Raw genomic sequence first — 23281 nt, 5'->3', positions numbered from 1 at the left:
TGGTGTTTTAAAATATTCACTAATAGAATAGAATGGTAAAACTAAAACTAAAACTAATGTTCAGTTTCATTACAATGTAGTGAGCCAATTGATTTTACTGAATTGATTTCTCATGTGCCCTTGCAGGAAAACAGAGTAAAATAGTTTGCTATCCTGGATGGAGGGGAGCTATTTCATTTCTGGCCATATCAGGATGCAAGTTTTATGTCACGGAAATAATATTTCAGGAGGAAGACAACAATTGTAGTAGAATTTGCAAAAAGGGGAAAGAATCGTGCCTTAAGCAACAAAACAACAAAGCCTGGTCTCAGTTGTTTTCGGGATCTACAGAGCCTAATTAAACAGGCTGAGCTTGTAATGGAAATATTGGTGGGTCTCATATGACTTTGATTATATTCTTTGTGTTCCTTAAAAAAAAAGTCTAAACCTTCAAATTATGATGCAGAAAGAAAAGTCTGCTTCTATTTCTCTTCGGATTCTTTACAGCCATGAGGAATCATAATTATTCCAAGAAAATGATAAACACCTTCCATCATCTCAACTCCATGACTTAACAGAAAAACATTTCCGTTTTACAACAGGTTACCGCTACTGGTTTCTTTCCTTCCACCCACAAGCACAATCACTTCTTTGCATTTAAATTTTTTTTTTTTTGGTCCCTCCACGCGGCTTGTGGGATTTTAGTTCCGCAACCAGGGATTGAACCTGGGGCCACGGCAGTGAAAGCACTGAGTCCTAAACACTGGACCACCAAGGAAGTCCTCGTTTTAATTTTTTAAGAGGTCCTTTCTCAGACCTTCTCTCAGTGATCCTTACAGCAGTTCAGCGAGTTAGACAGGTCGAGCATTATCTTGGGCAAGGACACCAGGGCCCCCAGAGATAGCAGCTTGGCCCAAGTGTATGGCTGCTGCAGAGAAAGAAAGTAGAGCAGAAATCATTTGACTCTCACTGTGGTACCCTTGAGCACTAGAAGATAGTTGAGATGTTTCTCCTGAACTTTTTCACATCTTTCCCTTAGCCTTCTGTGGCACGACAAATAACTAAAATACAAGCCCTAGATGTAACTCCTGTTCTCCCCACGGTCCACTTATGACACGGCCCTACCCAGAAGCATAGCACACTGCCAGAGAGGACTTGCAAACTCTTGAAGAATCAATTAAGCCAACAGAGCTATAATGATGGGAAAATTGGCAGTGAGGCTGATGTTTCAGAGTCACAGCTGCTCAGCATTCCCTTGCTTTTCTGCTTGGGGTAACTGGACCCTATGTTGACTCATGCCCACGGTCCCATTGTCCTATTAAAGTCTCCCGTGGGTCTTATGTGGAATAAATTTGTAAAGTATGTTGTGACTGTCTTCAGTGCTACGGATTTGAGTGTATTCCATGTCTACCTCAACCCACCCTCGCTGCCCTGACAACCTGATGTTGTCAGCTAGTTGACGACACGTGGGTAGAAGTTCTCAAACCTCAGATTACATTGGAATCACCTGCAGAGTTTATTTAAAAACACAGGTTCTTGGCACCCCTCTAACCCGCACAGCGAGGTTTCTCAGCCTTGGAGTATTGATGTTTAGGCTGGATGATTTGTGTTGGGTGCTATCCTGTGCATTGTACGATATTTACCAGCAATCCTGACCCCAACCCACTAGATGCCACTAGCACCCTCCCCAGCTGTGACAACCACAAATGTCTTTAGACATCTTCAAATGTCTCTTGGGGGGCAAGAGAGTCCCTGGCTGAGAACTACTGTCTTTGGGATTCTAATTCCTCATGGAAGACTGGAGCCCAGGATTCTCTTTTTAACATGCTTCTCAGGCAAATCGAGTTGCTGCATGTGACTTATGGGGCCTCTTCTTCTCTTCAACACCCCGTGTCCTTCAGGCCCCGCTTCCACGGTCACCTAGAGGATTACTACAGTCTTAATAAAAGATAAATCTCGGTTCTCCCCTTCCCAGGCCAGGCCAGCTGTGCTGCCCAGAGGCAATTAACTAAATAAACAAAATCCTGCTCTGTGCTGCTGAGTGGCCCTCTCTGCATGCAGGGAGCATATGTGCTTAAAACCAGAGCCCTTTCCGGGGGAACGTCCCTGCTGTTGTTGTATAAGCCAGGAGAACAATAAATAGGCTCCCCTGATGGGATCTTCGGACCCAAAGGGAGAAAAGAGCATCGGTGTAGCTGGCTTCTGGAGGGGGAAATATCTAGAGCAGATGATGCTTGCTAGCAACTCCTGGGGCAGCCTGGAGCCCTTCCCTGATGGAAGATTGGACCTGGATTCGTGGGCAGGTGAGGTAGCCTCAGCAGAGACCCATCAGCCTGCAGCCCAGCACAAGCTGGGCACCAGCAAAGGCGAATCTGACGCCTTTGCCCTAGCGTGAATGACTTGGATGCTTTCAGGAATTCAGCTGTTTAGTCTGTCTCTTGTGGTTGGAACTTCCTCTCCAAACAGTCATATTGGGGATGTTATTTTACAACTGGCACGAGGAGAATTTCCTATGGTGACTGTAAGTGCTGTGCTCTGGCCGAGCTTGTGCATTCAAGGCGGGAAGGCTTTCTGTGGGGCTCTCTACCCAAAGCGAACATTTTGTTTAAGCCTGGTTGCAGTTGAAAACACAAGGGTTTCTGGTCTGTGGGTTTCCTTGAGGCTTTATGTTGTAGCTGGTGGCCTTGTGTCAACAGGTGCTTTCTCGAAGAGGACACTGCCTATATTGATGGCATTGGTGTCCTTGGTCCACCTTTTCTTTTTTTTTTTTAATATAAATTTATTTTTGGCTGCGTTGGGTCTTCGTTGCTGCGCACGGGCTTTCTCTAGTTGCGGCGAGCAGGGGCTACTCTTCGTTGCGGTGCATGGGCTTCTCACTGCAGTGGCCTCTCTTTGTTGAGGAGCACGGGCTTTAGATGCAGGGGCTTCCGTAGTTGTGGCTCACAGGCTCTAGAGCGCAGGCTCAGTAGTTGTGGTGCACAGGCTCAGTTGCTCCGTGGCATGTGGGATCTTCCCGGACCAGGGCTCGAACTGGTGTTCCCTGCATTAGCAGGCAGATTCTCAACCACTGTGCCACCAGGGAAGTCCCGGTCCACCTTTTCTGAAGAACTTAAGCCATTGCAGTTATATTTAGAAATAATGTTGCCTCTATTTGTTTCTCATTGGAAGGCTGGAATAGATGCTTTGGTGTCCGCCCGTGACTCGGATATTTCTTATAACGCCAGAGGCCTTTAACTCCTCTCCAGAAAAAAGAACAACTGAGGCAGAAGGTGGTTTCTAATCCTCAAAGAGGCCACACTGTGTCTCCTAAGCATCCCTGAAGAGATAGAAATAAATACATCACCAAGATGGTGATGTGACAGGACAAGTCCTAAGTTCCCTCTTAGAACTCCAAGCGTTCATTATGGTCCCATGTCAAGAAAAATGAAGTGCAGAAATCGTGGTTTACCAGCAGCGTGGTTCAAACGTATCACAAACGTGAGGCATTTCAGTCTCACGTTTAATGCTCATTCACAGTTTACACAATGATCGCAAGTTCACTCACCTCCCTTTACATTCTCCCCAAGCTTATATGTTTACATAGCGGGGAAGCATCTGAGCAGGCAAATGCAAACAACCAGCTTCAAGCTAAAATAATTTATACTAAAAACATTTTGAAAGCTAAATATTGTCCTAACCACTGTCTGTTTCTCTGTGCCTCATCCAGGAAGCTGTGGGTGTAGAATAGGAGACAGACTCGTGTCTGAGCCAGGCTGAGCTGTGGAATGTTAAGATGATTCGGGGCAAGAGAGATGATCTAATTCAAGCCTTCACTTTACAGATGAGAAGACTGAGTCCCTGGAAAATTAAGTGGTTTGCTTTAGAGAACACAGTAAGCTGGTGCAGAAAAAGGACAGGTGGCATATCTTAATTTCTGACCCAGTTTTCTGCAAATCGCAGAATTCTGTTGCCCATAAAGTGTTTTTTCCCTGCCTCATGTCCACAGTACTTCCTCTCTAGACAGAAGTAGAGAAAAATTCTCAACCAATGCCAACTGAACTTAGCTTACTAGAGGAAAGAGAAGGCTGAAGTTGCCTGTAGTGTGTATTAGTTTGCTTGGGCTGCCATAACAAAGTATCACAGGCTGGGGAGCTGAAACAACAGAAGTGTAGTTTCTCACAGTTCTCGGGGTAGGAGTTTATGACTAGGGTGTCAGCAGGGTTGTTTTCTTCTGAGGGCCATGAGGGAATGATCTGTTCTGGGCCTCTCTCCTTGGCTTGTAGATGGCCATCTCCTCCCTGTGGCTTCATATGGCCCTCCCTCTCTACCCTCTGTGTCCCAATTTTCCTTAAGGACACCAGTCAGATTAGAGCCTCCTCTAATGACCTCAATTACCTATTTAAAGACCCCCATCTCCAAATAGTGTCCTATTGAGGTACTGGGGGTTAGGACTTTATCATAAAACTGGAGGGACAAAACTCAGTCCATACAGCATAGGTACATGCACGTTTTTGTGCAAAAGAGAAAATGGAAGAGAGTAACAGAGAAGAACATGAACAAGGTCGCTTGAAGGCCTGTCAGAGAGGCATAATCATTTCCTGCCAGGACCTTGGCGAGAGAAAGAAGAAGAAATAAGAAAGGAAGGGAAGCTGGGCTTCTACCTGGTCAAGTACATGGGCCCTGAGGACTCCTTATCATTGTCTGACAGGGCCGGGTGTACTTGAGCGTGGTGTGTCAGTCTTCTAAGAGAACAGGCTAGGGGTTAGAGCAGCATTGTCCTAGCTGATTAATCTAGTGTGCAATTAGACTACCCAGGAGTCCAGTACGAAGGGAGAGGCTTAAAAGGGCTAGTTCTGTACTGCCGTTATGATAGCCACCAGCCTCGTGTGGCTATTGGGCACTGGAAATGTAGCACTTCCAAGTCCAGAGAAGCTGTAGACGTAAAAGAGTCAATTTCAGGGATTTAGTATGAAAAACAGCCCATAAATTATCTCATAATTTTTCTATTGATGTTGAAATGATAATATTATATCCTGGGTTAAAATATGTTAAAATTTCACTTGTTTTTAAAAATCGTACATTATAAAATATGGTGACTAGGAAATGTTGAATTACCTATGTGACTTTCATTGATTTTCTTTTGGACAGCTCTATACTCTAAACTATGCATGGAGAAAAAGACTTGAATGAAATTAAGCTTATACTATATATTTTAAAATATATATTCATATAGTTTCTAACCTTTTCAAATATATATATTAGTATATTTTATGTATTTATATTTAAATATAAAAATATATTTGAAAAGGTTAGAAACTATATGAATAAGCAATTTTCTATCTTGCACTTCTTATTTAATATTGTACTTCCTACTGTTTATTCATAATTGAGTCATGTTTCTATTTTATTTGCTATTCTTTAAAACTACGATTTTCAGTTTGTAAGGTAGAGTTTTTCAAACATATGCAAAAGTAGAGAGACTAGTTTAATGAACTCTTATGTGAACATCTCCCAGTTTTAACAATTATCAACACTTTGCAATTTTATTTCATCCCTGCCCCCCCCCCACTTTTCGTTGCTGGAATATTTTTAAACACATTCCAGACATTATATAATTTTACCCAGAAATAAATAATTTTACCCAGAAATACCTCAACAAAATGTTTTTCACTGGCTGCCTAGTATTGTCTTTTGGCATGTCATAATTGATTGAACTATTCTCTAGACATAGGGACATTTAGCCATATATTTAAATTTTCAAATTTTAACTCTCCTAGGTAATCTGTGATGAACATCCTTTAATATAAATCCCTATTTTTTTTAGACTGAAGTCTTAGAAGTAGAATTACTTATTCAAAGTAGGAGATTTTAAAAGTATGATGCATATGCCAAGTTGCTTTCTAAAAATTTAAGTTCCTGCTATAAGCTTTTATCACAGTGCTTCACTTTAAACACTTTGACCAGTACTTTGGGTATTATCAATGCCAATTTGATACATGAAAATACCATCTCATGTTGTTTCTTTAATTATAATGTTATACTTTAATTACAAGTGAGATTGAACAATTTTTTTCTTCTGTTTCACTGGCTAAGTACATGTTGTCCCTTCTCCCTTTGTTCTCTTGTTTCCTGGGAATCTCAGTCTCCACGTGAATGTAGAAATGTGTGAATGTGATTCTAGTAGATTGGTTGCCTCAAAAATCAGCACCTGTACTATCCTCTTTTTCAGTTGGAATAACGTCTCTTGGTCTCTGTCTCTGGACCAGGGAGAAGACAGAGGCATGGAAAAATTCTCTCTTCCTCCCCAACCCTGGGCAGATTCTGTTCTGTTTCATGAATCAGTGCGTATGGGGCAAAGTAGCTGTTGGGTTTCTCAATCCAACTCCAGCACCCCTATCTCCTAGACTGTGTCAGTTCATTGCCTAAGTTTTGGTGTTTTAAGTTTTTTCATTCTCTCTCCCCACCCACCTCTCATGCCTTAATTGTGTTGACCTCTGTTTTCACGTGTGTGTGTGTGTGTGTGTGTGTTGGTCAGGACTCTTTAGCTGTAGATGTCAAACAAGCAAAACTAGGACGGTTCATACTGAAGACAGCAGGCATCACTGGATCTTGGGTCTCCATGCCTTCATCAGGAAGGTTCTCTCTCACTGTCTCACGCTCTGCTTTCACCTAGTATGGCTTCTTTCACAGGCAGCCTCCTCCTACCAACTGAAATGCAGAGTCCCAATTTGGATTGATCTGATGGGAGTCACATCTCCATCTTGGACACAATCCATTTAGCTATGGGTACCCTGATTGGTAAGTTAGATCACATGCCTTGCCTTTCCCTCCTCCAAGAAAGGTGGTGCTAGGGTAGATATGGTCCACCAGTCCGTATAGGCTGGCTTCAGTTCATATTGGTCAATGATCTATTCTCACTGGTTGCTGTGTAGGCTGTTCTTGCTTTTTATTTATTTTTTAAAATTAAGATATAATTGACATATAACTAGACTTATTGTGGCAATCATTTTGCAGTGTTCACAAACATAGAATCGTATGCTGTATACCTGAAGCTAATATAATGTTAACATCTAACTCCATGCATAGTTATCCAACTTTGTTCTTGTGATGAGAACTTTTAAGGTTTATTCTGTTAGCAACTTTCAAATATACAGTATTAACTATAGTCACTGTGCTGTACATTACATCCCCATTATTTATAACTGGAAGTCTACCTTTTGACAGACCCCTTCACTCATTTTGCCCACATGTGCTACCCCACCCACGCCTGCCTCTGGCAACTGTCAATCTGTTCTCTGAGCTTGGTTTTCTTTTTTAATTACACATATGGGATCATATGATATTTGTTTTTCACTGTAACTTACTTTGCTTAGCATAATGCCTGCAAGGTCTATCTGTTTGTTGCAAATGGCAAGATTTCATTCTTTTTCATGGCTGAATAATATTCCGCTGTATATATATATATATCACATTTTCTTAATTCGTTCATCTATTGATGGACACATAGGTTGTGTTCACACCTTGGCTATTGTAAATAATGCAGTGAACATGGGGGTGCATATACCTTTTCAAGTTAGTTTTTGTTCGGATATACACCCAGAATTAGAGTCTGATTATATGGTAGTTCTAATTTTAATTCTTTGAGGATCCTCCATATTGTTTTTCATAGTGGCTTCACCAATTTATATTCCCACCAACAACGTGCAAGTGTTTGCCTTTCTCCACATCCTTGCCAACACTTATCTCTTGTCTTTTTTGATAATCACTAGTCTTTTTTTGTTGTTGTTAATTTATTTTATTTATTTTGGCTGCCTTGGGTCTTTGTTGCTGCTCCTGGGCTTTCTCTAGTTGTGGCGAGCGGGGACTACTCTTTGTTGTGGTGCACTGGCTTCTCATTGCAGTGGCTTCTCTTGTTGCAGAGCATGGGCTCTAGAGCGCAGGCTCAGTAGTTGCGGCACATGGGCTTAGTTGCTCCACGGCATGTGTGATCTTCCTAGACTAGGACTTGAACCCGTGTCTCCAGATTCTTAACCACTGCACCACTAGGGAAGCCTGATTATAGCTACTCTAACAGGTGTGATGTGATACCTCGTTGTGGTTTTGATTTGCATTTACCTGACAATTTAGAGCATGATGTTGAGCATCTTTTCGTGTATATATTGGCCATCTGTGTATCTTCTTTGGAAAAATGTGTTTTCAGATCTTCTGCCTATTTTCACGTTATTTGTTTTTTGCTATTGAGTTATATGTTATTTATATATTTTGGATATTAACCCTTTATCAGATATACGATTTGCAAATATTTTCTCCCATTCAGTAGGATATTTTGTTAATGGTTTCCTTTGCTGTGCAGAAGTTTTTTAGTTTGATGTAGTCCCACTTGTTTAATTTTGCTTTTGCTGCTTTTGCTTTTGGTGTCAGATTCAAAAAATCATCACCAAAACCAGTGTCAAGGAACTTGTTCCCTATGTTTTCTTCTATGAGTTTTATGGTTTCAAGTCTTTAATCCATTTTGAGTTATTTTTTTGTGTATGGTGTAATATGGTGTCTCAGTTTCATTCTTTTGCACATGGCTGTCCAGTTTTCCTGACACCATTTATTGAAGAGATTGTCCTTTCCCCATGGTATAGTCTTGGCTCCTTTGTCATAAATTAATTGATCACATACATGTGGGTTTATTTCTGGACTTTGTTGCATTGACCTGTGTGTCTGATTTTATGCCAGTAGCATACTGTTTTGATTACTATGGCTTTATAATATAGTTTGAAATCAGGGTGCATGATGCTTTCAGCTTTTTTCTTCAAGATTATTTTGGCTATTCAGGGTCTTTGTGGTACTATACAAATTTTAGGATTCTTTCTGTGAAAAATGCCATTGGAATTTTGATAGGGATTGCATTGAATATGTAGATTGCTTTGGGTAGTATGGACATTTTAACAATATTCTTCCAATCCATGAGCATGGAATATTTTTCCATTTATTTGTGTTGTCTTCAATTTTTTTCATCAATCTCTTGTAGTTTTCAGTGTACAGATCTTTCAGTTCATTGGTTAAATTTATTCCTAGGTATTCTTTTTCATGTAAATGTAAATGGGATTTTTTTTTAATGAACTGTCTGAAAGAGAAATTAGTAGTGTATAGAAATGCAACAGATTTTTGTATATTGATTTTGTATTCTGCATCTTTACTTCGTTTATTCTAACAAAGTTTATTTGGTGGAGCCTTTAGGATTTTATATAGATATATGTGTATATATATAACATTTATGTTATATATATCCTCTGCAAATAGTCACAGTTTTACTTCTTCCCTTCCAGTTTGGATGTCTTTTACTTCTTTTTCTTGTCTACTTGATCTAGTTAGGACTTCCAATACTGTTCTGAATGAAAGTGGTGAGAGTGGGGCTTCCTTTTCTTGTTTCTGATCTTAGAGGAAAAGCTTTCAGCTTTTCACCATTGAGTATGAAGTTAGCTGTGGGCTTGTCATATGTGCCCTTTTATTATGTTGAGGTACATTCCTTCTGTATCACGTTGAGGTTTTTTTAATGATAAATGGATGTTGAACTTTGTCAAATGCCTTTTCTGCATCTATTAATATGATCATATGATTTTTATCCTTCATTTTGTCAATACGACATGTCACATTGATTTTGCAGATGTTGAACCATCCTTGCATCCCTGGAATAAATCCCACTGGATCATGGTGAATGATCCTTTTAATGTATTGTCAAATTCGGTTTGCTAATATTTTGAGGATATTTGCATCTATGTTCATTAGGAATATTGGCCTGTAACTTTCTTTCCTTGTGTCTTCCTTGCCTTGTCTGGTTTTGGTTTCAGAGTAATGCTGGCCTTGTAAAATGAGTTTTGAAGTACTCCCTCCTCTTCTATTTTTGGGAAGAATTTGAGAAGGATTGCTATTAATTCTTTGAATATTTGGTAGAACTCACTAGTGAAGCTATCTGGTCCTGGACTTCAGTTTTTTGGGAGACTTTTGATTACTGATTTAATCTCCTTACTATTGGTCTATTTTTTTCATCATTTCAAAGAACTGGCTCTTAGTTTCATCTTTTCTATTGTCTTTTTAGTTACTATTTTGTTCATTTCCACTATGGTCTTTGATATTTCCTTCCTTCTAACTTTGGGCTTCATTTGTTCTTAATTTTTCTAGTTTCTTGAGGTGTAAAGTTAAGTTATTTATTTGAGAGTTTGTTTGTTTGTTATTTGAGGCTAGGCATTTATTGCTGTGAACTTCCCTCACAGAACTACTTTTGCTGCATTACGTAAGTTTTGGTATGTTGTACTTCCATTTTCATTTGTCTCAAGATATTTTTAAAATTTCTCTTTTGATTTTTTCTTTGACCCAGTAGTTGTTGAGTAGCATTTGTTTAATCTCCACATATTTTTGAATTTTCCAGTTTTCTTATAATTGATTTCTAGTTCGATACCATTGTGGTCAGAAAAGGTGCTTAATATGATTCCAATCTTAAATTTACTAAGACTTGTTGCCTAACGTATGATTTAGCCTGGAAAATGTTCCATGTGCACTTGAGAAGAATGCGTATTCTGTTGCTTTTGGATGGAACATTCTGTATATGTCTAAGCCCATCTGGTCTAATGTGTCATTTAAGGCCAGTGTTTCCTTATTAATTTTCTGTCTGGATGAGCTATCCATTGAGGTAAGTGCAGTACTAAAGCCCCCTACTATATATTGCGTTGCTGTCTATTCCTCCCTTTAGGTTTCTTAATATTTCTTTATATATTTAGGTGCTCCTATTCTGGATGCCTAGATATTTACAAATGTTATATCCTGTTGTTGGATTGACCCCTTTATCATTGTTTAGTACCCTTCTTTGTCACTTTTTACAGTCTTTGTTTTAAAGTGTGTCTTTTCTGATATAAATATAGCTACCTCAGCTTTCCATTGGTTTCCATTTGCATGGGATATTTTTTTCCATATCTTCACTTTCAGTCTCTGTGTGTCCTTACATTTGAAGTGGATTTCTTGCAAGCAGCATGTAGATGGGTCTTGTTCTTTTTATCCATTCAACCACTGTCTTTTGATTGGAACATTTAATCCCTTTACATTTAGAGTAGTTATTGATAGGTATGTACTAATTGCCATTTTGTTAATTGTTTTGCAATACTTTTCTTCTATTACTCTCTTCCTTTGTAGTTTGATCACTTTCTTTAATGTTATGCTTAGATTCCTTTCTCATTATCTTTTGAGTATCTACCACAGGATCTTGCTTTGTGGTTACTGTGAGACTTGCATATAAAAACTTATATTTATAACAGTCTATTTTAAGTTGATAAAACTTAAGTTTGGACACATTCTAGAGCTCTACATCTTACTCTTCCCCTCCCATCACATTTTATGTTTTTGATGTCACATTTCACATCTTTTTTTATCTTGTGTATTCCTTAACTAATAATTATAGTTATTATTTTTGCTACTTTTTTGTGTTAACCTTCATTTTAGCTTTACAAGTGATTAACCCACTACCTATACTATATATTTACCTTTACCAGTGAGATTTATACTTTCATATGTTTCTTGTGACTAATTAGCACATTTTCTTTTCAACTTAAAGAAGTCCATTTAACATTTCCTGCAAGGCCAGTGTAGTAGTGATGAACTCCTTTAGCTTTTGCTTGTTTAGAAAACACATCACTTTCAATTCTGAATGATAACTTTGCTGGGTAGAGTATTCTTGGCATTTTTTTCTTTTAGCATTTTGACTATATTGTGCCACTCCCTTCTGGCCAGCCAAGTTTCTGCTGAAAAGTCTCCTGATAGTCTTATGAGGGTTTCCTTGTACGTAACAGTTGTTTTTCTCTTGCTGCTTTTAAGATTCTCTCTTTGTCTTTTTTTGTTTTTTTGTTTTTTTTTTTTTTGGCTGCATTGGGTCTTTGTTGCTGCACAGGGGCTTTCTCTAGTTGTGGCGAGTAGGGGCTCCTCTTCATTGCAGTGCATGGGCTTCTCATTGCGGTGGCCTCTCTTGTTGCAGAGCACGGGCTCTAGGTGCACGGGCTTCAATGGTTGCAGCATACAGGCTCAGTAGTTGCGGCACACAGGCCGTAGAGTGCATGGGCTTCAGTAGTTGAGGCGCGTGGGCTCAGTAGTTGCAGCGCATAGGCTCTAGGGCACGCAGGCTTCAGTAGTTGTGGCGTGTGGGCTCAGTAGTTGTGGCTCATGGGCTTAGTTGCTCCATGGCATGTGGGATCTTACCAGACCAGGGATCAAACCCATGTCTCCTGCATTGGCAGGTAGATTCTTAACCACTGCGCCACCAGGGAAGTCCCTCCCTCCTCGCCTTTAAATTTTGACATTTTAATTATAAGAAGCCTTGGTATGGGTCTCTGTGGTTCTTCTTATTTGGAACTCTCTGGGCTTCCTGGATCTGGATGTCTGTTTCATTCCCCAGGTTAGGGAAGTTTTCAGCCATTATGTCTTCAAATAAGTTTCTACCCCTTTCTCTCTGTCTTCTCCTTCTGAGACCCCTATAGTGAAAATGTTAGTCTGCTTGATGTTATCCCCTAAATCCCTAAGCTATCTTCACTTTTTTTCATTCTTTTTTCTTCTTGTTGCTCTGATTAGGTTGGTTTCACTGCCCTGTCTTTGGGTTCACTGATCTTTTCTTTTGTTTCATCTAGTCTAATGTTGAACCCCTCTAGTGGGTTTTTTGTTTTTATTGTTTAGTTATTATATTTTTCACCTCCATGACTTCTATTTGGTCCTTTCTTATATTTTCTCTTTGTTGAAATTCTCACTGTGTTCATCTATTCATCTCCCAAGTTCAGTGAACATCTTTATGACCATTACTTTGAATTCTATTTCATTAAGGTTTTTTCTGAGGTTTTATCTTGCTCTTTCGTTTGGAGCATATTCCCCTGTTTCTTCCTTTTGCTTGACTCTCTCTGTTGGCTTCTAAGACTTGATGAAACAGCCACCTGTCCCAGTCTTGAAGGAGTGGGCTCATGTAGGAGATGAACCTCATCATTCAGCACTGCCTGAGCTCTTGGTTGTCTCTCAAAACTTTCTGATTGTCCAACGGCCTATTTTATTTTTAATAGCTTCCCGTAGTTGAGGGTATGCCAAGACCTGTCAGTGCTTCAACGAGAAGGATCTTAGTCAGCATCTAGATTCAGGTTCATTGGAAGCCAGAGCTTCGAGCAGAAGCTGTTAAACAAATATATACACTCCTGCAGACCACCAGAGCCAAGTGATCTGGAGGTGTCTCCTGAGTGCAGCTGCAAAAAGTGAGGCTCCAGATGTGCGTATAAGCTGCTTTCTGTAAGATACCAGTGAGCTATGGCGAGGCAGAGGGAGAGCGCAAAGATGGTGTCCCCCAGCATCTATTCCCCCTGAGAGCACCTCTGTAGGCCCCTAGGTGTGTGCCGAATCTGAAGCTGGCCCCTCAGGCCAAAGCTCCAGGACTAGCAAGTATTCCTTTTGCATAGAGAGGCTGGGGGTGTGTTTCAGTCTGCTGTCTGCGCAGTGCCCTGGGGGTGGCAGCCTGCCAAGAGCTATCTCTGATTGTTACTGTCCCGTGGGACCCAGCACTGTAAGCCCTTCTGGCTACTAGAGCCGGAAGATCAATGGATATTCCCTGGGTGGCAGTCGCAAAAAATCAGGGCACCAGATGTAAAAATTGAGGTACCAGGCCTGTAAGAACTCCCCTCCAAGTGATACTGGTGCTCTGGAGAGCGTGAAGATGGTGCCCATCCTCCCAGGTCTCTTGAAGGGATTACAGTCAGCCCTCAATTGTGTTTTTAATTCGATGCCCGCCCCTCAGGCTGCAGCTAAGATGATAAGCTAATGGGCCTCTTTCAGGAGAATGAGCTCCTGAGTCTGTTGCCGTGCCCTGAGGGTAGTAGCGGTTTAAGAACTTTTTCTCCGTGGTTACCGTCCTGTGGGACCCACAAGAATCAGCCTCGCAGGCCACCAGACCCAGGTGATGTAGAGGTGTCCCCCTGGCCCCAGCCACTAAAAATCGGGGTGCCAGACCAGGGTATAAGCCCATCTCTAGAAGATGTTGCTGAGCTGGAGGCAGGCAGGTGGAGGGTGCAAAGATTGCATCCCCAGCCTCCATTCCCTGAGTGCCCCTCCGTACCTCTTAGAAGTTTGCCAGATCAGAGGCTGTACGAAGCCGAGCTCCTGGGGAAGCAATAGGCGTCTTTCTCAGAAAGACTGGAGGTGTGTTTCAGTCTGGTCTGGGCAGTGCCTTGGCGTGACCTGCCAGGATCTCTCCCTCCAGTCGTTGCAATCCCATGGGACACAGGGAGGCAAGCTCCCCTGGCCTCAGAGCCGGCCAGTCAACGGACGTCCCCTGCGCGGCAGCTGCGTAAACGCAGCGCCCGATGTGTACATAGAAGCTACCCTCCAGCTGATACTGGCGGTCTGGAGTGTGGCACCCATCAGGAAACAATGGCACCCGCAGGCTTTAGCAAGGCAGAGGGAGAGTGTGTGGCTGGCATCCACCAGCCTCTATTCCTGGAGAGTATCCCAGCAAGCCCCTGCCCCTCCGGCGGACACTGCTTTGACATTAGCAAATGAACGTCTTTCCCCTAAAGTCTGGGTGCTTTTCAAAGAGCTGCTTCTGTGTTGTGCCCTGGGGCGGGTGATTCCAGTCTTGAGAGCCCTTTTAGAGTCGTTACTCAGTTTGCTACATCCTCATGGGTCTCAGGCGCATGCACCCCGCTGGTTTTCAAAGCCGGGTGTTTGGAGGGACTCATCTTTCAGGTGCAGGTCTTAAAAGACTGGGTGCCTGATGTGGGGTTTTCAGGGAGAAGCTCCGGATTTGAGTTCCCTCCTGGTTGTGGGACGCTGTGCCAGGGATCGGTCTTACGGCGAGCTTGTGTCTCAGCCTCTCTCTCGTGCTTCCGTGCGGTTTCCCTCTCATATGCTCCCAGTGCAGGAGTCACTCAGCTAGTTCTTCGTCTTTTTTTCCATAGAGATTGTTCCAAACTGTAGCTATAGATTCAGTGTGTCTCTGGGAGGAAGTGAACTCAGGATCTGCCAGAACCTCACGCTAGATTTTTAAATCTTTTCCATATCATCCCCGGGTTAGCCTACATGACTGGTTGCTTGAAGTCCCTTCAAACGGAGGAGCCATTCTCGGGGGGAAAACAGACACAAAGGGTTAGGCAACAACATCAGGCAAGATTCTAAGGCATCTCAGAAGACAAATTAGAAAGACAATTGAACATGGGCACTTAAGTTTAGGTAAACTTAGAAAACTGAAAACTTTATTCCCAGAAACTGGAACGTAGTAGGCTCAAAATTAATATTTTGGGGGTTGAATGAATGAAAGAAGTAGATTATATCAGACCACAATCATCATCATCATCATCTAATTGCTGGAGGCATTTTGCCCGTGTAATGGGATTAGAATCCCTCTGTTTGCTCTTTGATTTTGGGGGGAAGATCTGAATCTCTCAGTGAGGGTAGCTTTCACAAGGTCTTTGTCTTCAGAGTCCGCGAGCTGTCAGCCCCAGCACTGCCTTTCCCTGCTGCGACCCCCTGCTGCACTCTCCATCTTCTGCTGTTGGATCTGTGGGCGTGGGTTTTACCGATCCAGTGAGGAGCCAGAATTCAGGCTTGGCTGAGTGATGGGGGCAGTGCCCAAGAAGGGAAAGGCCCAGGAAGTGTCCAGAAGCATCAAAGCATTTCCTGGGCATAATGAAGAGTTTGAAAAGGGACTGGGCTGTGCCTGCGAAATGGAGCCAGGGATGCCCTGGGGCTGAAGACCTTTATAACAACAGAGCCCAACCAGCGGTGTGTGTGTGTGTGTGGTGTGTGTGTGTGTGTGTGTGTGTGTCTGATTCTGGGTGCGGGGAATCAGGCAGACCCCTTCTCAAGGATTTTGAAGCCATCAGAGAGTACCACACCAAATTAGGAAATCATTTAAATGCATAAATTCCTAAAATAGAAGAAAGTTAGTTCCAGTGGAGAATTAAACAACCCTTGACTTCAAAAAAAAAAAAATAGCTTATTTGTACAGTTCAAGGTACAAACCTGGAAGTCAGCTAGTTCATTGAATATGTAGAAGTAGTTTCAGTGAATGGATATAGTTGAATCTCCGTTTATAAAGATGCAATGAAGAAGTTGACCTGGTGCTGAGAATATAGAACTGAATTTCTATAAATTCCTAGCGATATATTTTAGTTGCAACTAAGGTCTATAAACACAAGCTTGGGTTGTTTTTTTGTTTTCTTTTTCCCCCTTGGGTTTTTTTTTTGGTGGGGGGAGGGGAGAAATGGTCGGGGAGTCTGAAACTTTATTTGACCCAGCATGTATTTGGTCTCTAATTCATGCATTCCCTACCCCTCATTTAGGCTTCATTTGCTGTTACTTCATATTCTATTACTTTCTACTACTCTCTGAGTGTATACCTTACAAAGGGGACTTTGCTCTACATTTTCATTCATTCTACAAACGTTGTGAGCCTTCCATGGAGCTAGCTGCTGAGTGTATAAAGACCTTAAGACCCTCTATCATTAAGATACTCACAGTTTAACTGGAGAGACTGAGGAATTCACAACTAATAAATGCCAAAGGTTACAAAGTTTCAAAAGAAAAGGGGGAATACTTTTACCCTCAGAAACCTAGTAGAGGCTAAGCAAGCAGAGACTAGAGCAGATAGAGAGGCACTGAGGTGGTAGCCATTTGGCTACTGGAGGGAGAGCCTCTTATGGCTGTGACTGCAAAGGGGTGTAGTTTGTTCTGTACCTTTACTAGATGCTTGGCCAACAGTTTTCGTTGGACTTCAAGATTTCTTCCAGAAATTGCCATTCTAATATGAAGTTACACTTGTTGAGTTCCCCAGTGGGTGCCAGGCGTGGGTGGATTGATTCACTGGTAGTTCAGACATGAGAATTCAGGGTCATGGAAAAAGTTCAGAAGTTGTGTGTCACTTACACAGTAACCAGTCATCATCTTACATCGACATGTACAAATTTCCCAAATTGAATTTCTAACGTAAACGTAGGAATGGACACGTAGGAATGTGTCCAGTGATTAAGTTTTTTTGTTCGTTTATATCATCATTGATTAGAAGAGATTTCTTGTTGAATGTGACTTAAATTATCCTAGAATCTTTATTACATTTTTTTCTTTCTAAGAAGTTCCAAAACATGATATAATTTTCTTTTAGGCCGTTTCTAAACAAATAGCCTGTATTTTTAAAAAATTGAATACCCGTAACCAAGCGATTATTTTGGTTAAACAGTAATTAGATAGACGCTGGCAATCTGCAAAGTCCAATTTGCAAATTACCCCTTTGCCCATTTTTTATTAAATGACAGGGTACATGCTAGCACTGATCAGGTGGTATTTCCCAAAAATGTGATTGAGCTAACAAAGAACCTCATTATTTTAACAATCAGCCCAGCTTGCCAGTGCCTTCCCCCAAGGACACCCCCTTCCCGGCCTTCTGAGTCCTCTCCCTGAAAGGAAGGCGCTATTTCAGCCACAGGATAATAGCATTCACTACCACGTGTTTGTTTGTTTAATTTTACTGAAGTATAGTTGATTTACAATGTTAGGTTAATTTCTGCTGTAGAGCAAAATGACTTAGTTATACATATATTCTTTTTCATATTCTTTCATATTCTTTTTCATATTCTTTTCCATTGAATATAGTTCCCTGTGCTACACAGTAAGACCTTGTTGTTTAATCTATATGTAATAGTTTGTGTTGCTAATCTCAAACTCCCAATCCTTCCATCCTCCACCCTCCCACCCCCCTTGGCAACCACAAGTCTGTTATCTATGTCTGTGTGTCTGTTTCTGTTTCGTAGATATGTTCATTCATGTCATTTTAGATGCTACATACAAGTGATATCATATGGTATTTGTCTTTCTCTGACTGACTTAGTATGATAATCTCTAGGTCCATCCATGTTGCTGAAAGTTGTTTCATTCTTTTTTATGTCTGAGTGGTATTCCATTGTGTATACGTACCACATCTTTATCCATTCATCTGTTGATGGACATTTAGGTTTCCATGTCTTGGCTATTGTAGATAGTGCTGCTATGAACATAGGGATGCGCGTATCATTTCCAATTATAGTTTTGTCTGGGTATATGCCCAGGAGTGGAATTGCTGGATCATATGGCAATTCTATTTTTAGTTTGTTGAGGAACATCCATGCTGTTTTCCATAATGGCTGCACCAACACCACCATATTTTTGATTCAAGAACCTTCTGTGACTGAGTCTCTACCTTTAAGAAATCTGAAACTTGAGCTATTTCTAGTCACCAGCCTGACTGACAGTTCTTTCCTTACGGTGGTGATGGCCGGTCAACTTTGTAGACTAAGGGACAGACATATTTCTGAGATTTGCTGAGATCAAAATAGAGCTGAAATTGCAGACAAGAAAGCAAGCATCTTTCTGTGTGGTTAGCTAGATAAGCTAGGCTGAAAGCATAGAACTGAAAAACTAGAAGGAAGGAGGTGGGAAAAGACATGTTTAAATCCTCTTGGTTTACCAGCTCTATGACTTTGGGCAAACGGCAGAGCCTTTCGTTCGTTTTTAAAGATCCGTAACAAGGAGGGCCCATAGCCCACATCGAGTGGCTCTCGGAGCTCTATATGAGAGTGAAAGAAAAGCATGAGAGTATGTGAAGGCCCTGCGGCTGCAGAGGCTACAAAATATAGATGACTACTGTCTGTGCTACACACAAGAGCTTTCTGGAAGCTTCCAAATCAAGCAGAAATTCCCACCTGTGCACTCTTAAGATTCCCTCCACACTAAACCTCCTTTAGATCATGTGCAAATTAGAATAAAGCAACCCCTTCGCAAGTGGACAGAGACTTTTTAATTTTTTTTTTTTTTTTTTTTTTTAACAAAACGGGCCCCTACCTCTTGGCAGATGAATCCTCTGCTGGCACTTGGCTTGGGAGGCAAAGCACTAGCTGGATGTTGACCCCCCACCCCCAAGCCCTCGCTTGGGCACCTTTGTGCAGGATCGAAACTGCCCAACTGTGTGTGTTTCCCCTAAACCTTAGGAAATGCAGTGAACTTCCCAGGTATTGGATTAGTTCTAGAGGTCATGTTGACCGATAGTAAGATATGGGCTTGAAGTCATATGGACCCGTTTTTCATTTCTTGATCTGCCATTTACCAGCTGTTAGAATTGAATGACTTCCAGGAAAATCATCGTGGTCTTCTTGTGTGATCTTGGGTGAGTGACTTAGTGTCTCTGAATCTGTTTCGCCATCTATGAAATGGAGACCCAACAATACGTAGGCTGCCCAGTAAATGTGAAAGATACCACGTATGAAAGAGTAGCACAGGGCTCAACAAATGTCCGCCCAGCTGAGTCCTGCTTCCAACCTGGCTCATTGGTTATTCCCGGGACAGGAAACCTCACTTTCCATCACTAGCTCTTCAAATCACCACAAAATTTCAACAAGATAATGACCATAGTGCTACCAAGGTCCAACGAAAGCTTTGTTGACTATAATTTTAAAACGGGGGCAGTGGGGGAAAGCCCACTTTAGTTTAAACATTGGGAGTGTTTCTTATCAAACCATATCTTCCAAAACACATAGATGCTATTGACGTTAAGAGAACAGATGTTAGTGAGCCAGATCTCCTGGTTTTCTGGGAGAACAAAGGCTCTTATCCAAAATGTCAGTTTTATGTAATCCAATTGATGGTCAATTTAAGAATAGGCTGACCAGCCAGATGACAAGTTAATAGAAAAAGTTTTCTTCTGAAAATCAGTTCTAAGTATTATAATTAATGAAATCCTTAAATACCCAAATCCTCTGTCACTGACAGGCAAGAAGGAAGATGGGGGAACAGTGTAAATGGAGCCCTCAGTGGGTATTTTAGGACAGCTGGAAAAGAGTGTGTGAAACTATCTGAATCCAGAGTGATTTCTGCAATGTATCTGGGCCTGTCTTCATTTGAAGAGGCCAAAACTATACTTCCAAGTTCACCTATGAACAGAAAATCCATGGTTTCCTTCTAGTAGACCACTATCTACTTTTACATGAGATGTGCATATTCATACTTGAAAGCGCCTTATACAGCTTGAGATACTCATTTTCAAAGATCAAAATATAATATTCTTTGTCTATAACAATCCTTTACTTATTCTTAGTCAGGAACATAAACCCATGCCTAGCTTGGTCTTTCCTTGGAAGATTTCCAGAGGATCCTGTTACTTAATCTACTTGGAGATCTGTGCAATTTTTATGATAATAACAACTCATAACAGATGAAATGCCTAACATCTTAATAAAAGTTCAAAATATCTAAGAGTTCAGATCCAAAGGATGTTGGCACCAAATTCCATCCTATAAAGACGTGAGTTCCTGTGGTTTTATATAATATTCTGTGACTTGACTTTCCTATTTCCAACTCCCAGTGTTGGCAGATGGGTAAAAGCTGGATTGAACAACTTGGAAGTCCACGTTGTCCTAATAAATCTGGGAACTCTGTTTACTCCCTGTGGAATAATCGGACAGATTAAACTGTTTGACCCCCATTGATTTCAGTGCAGTTCTCCGATGATAGATTTTAGTCATGAACAGGTTGAGTGATAAATTAGATGGTTGGCAAGCTGCCAAAATTTAGGTTTCCCTTATGTTCTTTTTCTTTTCCCTTTCTGTGCTATCCCTTCCCTAGGGATTGTTGAATTCCTAGAGAAATAAAAGGAAAACGAATCAAATGGATTGAAGCCAAAAAGGCAACTTCTGAGCTCACAAGTGATAGAAAGTCGGGGCTATTGCCACATTTAGGATTCAGTCAGGGTAGTAATGGTCGAAACCAAACACTGAAGTGTTGAAGGGTCATGGTACAGACAGAACGTTTAACAGGATGCAAACCCTAAACTCTGCTGATTGGAAATCATTAAGAACACATGGTTGGTAAATAGTACCTTAAGACATTTACCCACTTCAAGGATCTTATAAGCTGTGTGTGTGTGTGTGTGTGTGTGTGTGTGTGTGTGTGTGTGTGTGTGTGAAAGAAAGGAGAGTGGGAGAAGGGGTGTGGAAAGAACCCTACTATCAGTGTATCAACATGCCTTTTCCCCTATCCAGTGGCTGTTAACCTTGGATGAACCATAGAGTCACCTGGGAAGATTTTTAAAAGAGTGTGTGGAAATAAATGGGATGATGGAAAAGTTAGGAGTATTGTTAAAGTTATTTCCATTTTAAATGAGACTATCAAACCAGGAACAGAGTGACATTTTTACATAGGTTGTTGGAATCAGGAATCTAATTATTAAAATCTTCCTGCATCATCACTTAACAAGTGTTCATTGAGAGCCTACCATATATCAAGCACTCAGCATAGCTCCCAATAGGGATTTATTATTTTAGGCTTATAGAAGTTAGAGCCGAAAGAGAACCCAATATGTTCTATTAAAAGGTTTTAACCGGGCTTCCCTGGTGGCGCAGTGGTTGAGAGTCCGCCTGCCGATGCAGGGGATGCGGGTTCGTGCCCCGGTCCGGGAAGATACTACATACCGTGGAGCGGCTGGGCCCGTGAGCCATGGCCGCTGAGCCTGCCCGTCCGGAGCCTGTGCTCCGCAATAGGAGAAGCCACAGAAGTGAGAGGCCCGCGTACCGTAAAAAAAAAAAAAAAAGTTTTAACCATCTAGGATAATAGGGAAAACTTTAACGTGGCTTATTTTAAGCCATAAAAATCCATCACTGTGTCTATTGAGGTGGACTTTCGATTTACCCTTCGAGCTCTCTGTAAGTTTCGGGAATATGCTGTGATCATGCTGGCCATCTCTTAATGGGTTGTTTGCCTGATTATATCTTAAGTATATCATGCAAAGAACACTGTAAGAATTCAACTAGTTGTGTTTTAGGTGAAACACCGATTTGTGCAGCACGTTGTAGCCACCACCCCCTACGCACTCCCACGCCCCCGGCCCAGCCCATGCCCTGTGGAAGGTCAGGGTTAAGTGGATGCTCTCCAGTGGAGTAAATGGCAGTGAGACATAATCCTTCCCTTTTGCAAGTCCAGATGATGCTGTAGCAGGGAAAGAAACCCTATTCCACCCCACCTCTTTCCCTGAGGGAGCTGTACACCCAGTTCCCACTACCCCAGACATTATCTCCTAAGATGGTTCCCAGCACAGCCTTCTGGGAGGAGTGAGGGAAATAACTCAGTGGTACCCTAGAAGCCGGGACACCTGGTCACTCAGACATCAAGAGTGAGAAATGTAGGATTTCAAGAATTCACAGAGCAGTGATTGGCCGATGGGCAGTCCTAAGCAGATTCTGTAACTCAATCAGTTAAAATAATCAGTGAGATGGAAAGGATTGGTAGTGGTTCTCAACCAGTTGACATCTGGTTGAGATGTCAACCAGGGAGCTTTACAAAACACTGATGTATGGTAGACCCACTCAGAGATTCTCATTTAATTTGTCTAAAGTACCTGATAGGCTGGATTTTTAAAAAAATCTTCCCAGGTGATTCTGTTCATAAGGTTAAGAACCACTGGATAGGGGAACAAGCATGTCCATACACTGATAATAGATTTATTTACTAATCTCAAATGGCTTAAGTATGTGCATTTGGTCCAGTTATGGAAGAAACACAAGCATAAACATGTATATGTGTGTCTATGTATTAAAAAGAGATTAGAAAAAAAAGAGATTAGAAGAATACTAACAGACTAGCAAGAATTTTCTTTGGGGGTAGAATTATGGGTTTTTTCTTTTCTTCTATATTTTCAAAAATTTCTTCTCTGAACCTCTATTGCTTTTGAAATTTAAGAAAGGGACTATTTCTATTTGATTCTAATAAAACTAAGAAGTATTTCATGAATATCTATCATGCCCTCAACTGTGTATGCATGGTGGAGGATACAGGAGACATGGTCTCAGGGGGTTTGCAATCTAGTCAAAGAGATGTAACCAGTGTCCGTCAACATGTAATGAAACACTGAGTCCTGGGGTTAAGCAGGTGTGGTTCAGACCATGTGTGTTCATCTGCCTGTCTTGTTTCTGTGCTAGATCACTAACTACTAGAGGGCAGAGTCTTAGGAGCACCTAGCCTTGGGGCTTACGTTTGGAAGCCACTCGGATATTTGTGGAAGGAAGGAATGAGTTCAGAGAACAGAGAGATTACTATGAAGCGTCCACGGAGAAATGAGACGTGAGATTAGATTTATCATTGGATAAAATGAGTCGGAGTGGCCATCGTTCAAACAGATCCAAGTGAGAGGCCCGTGGTGGAGGTCATTGCGTATGAGGAGGGACAGTTTGCGGATGTGCTCCACTGCAGAAGCCTTGTCGAGTGCAGTGACTGTGTGCCACACCAAAGAAATCGGGCAGAGCCGTAG

At 41.5% G+C, this 23281-nt stretch overlaps 1 protein-coding gene across 3 annotated transcripts in view; it reads left to right on the top strand.

Moving 5' to 3' along the window:
- The window catches only part of LNX1 (ligand of numb-protein X 1), a gene marked incomplete at its 5' end in the record, with an annotated part of 137037 nt that overhangs the window by 50993 nt on the left and 62763 nt on the right, over positions 1–23281 (top strand). The gene's annotated exons all lie outside the window — the stretch shown is intronic.

The sequence above is a fragment of the Leucopleurus acutus genome, assembly GCF_964270905.1.
Source record: "Leucopleurus acutus genome assembly, chromosome: 4".
NCBI lineage: Eukaryota > Metazoa > Chordata > Mammalia > Artiodactyla > Delphinidae > Leucopleurus > Leucopleurus acutus.
This window is presented reverse-complemented; position numbering and strand designations above follow the sequence as displayed.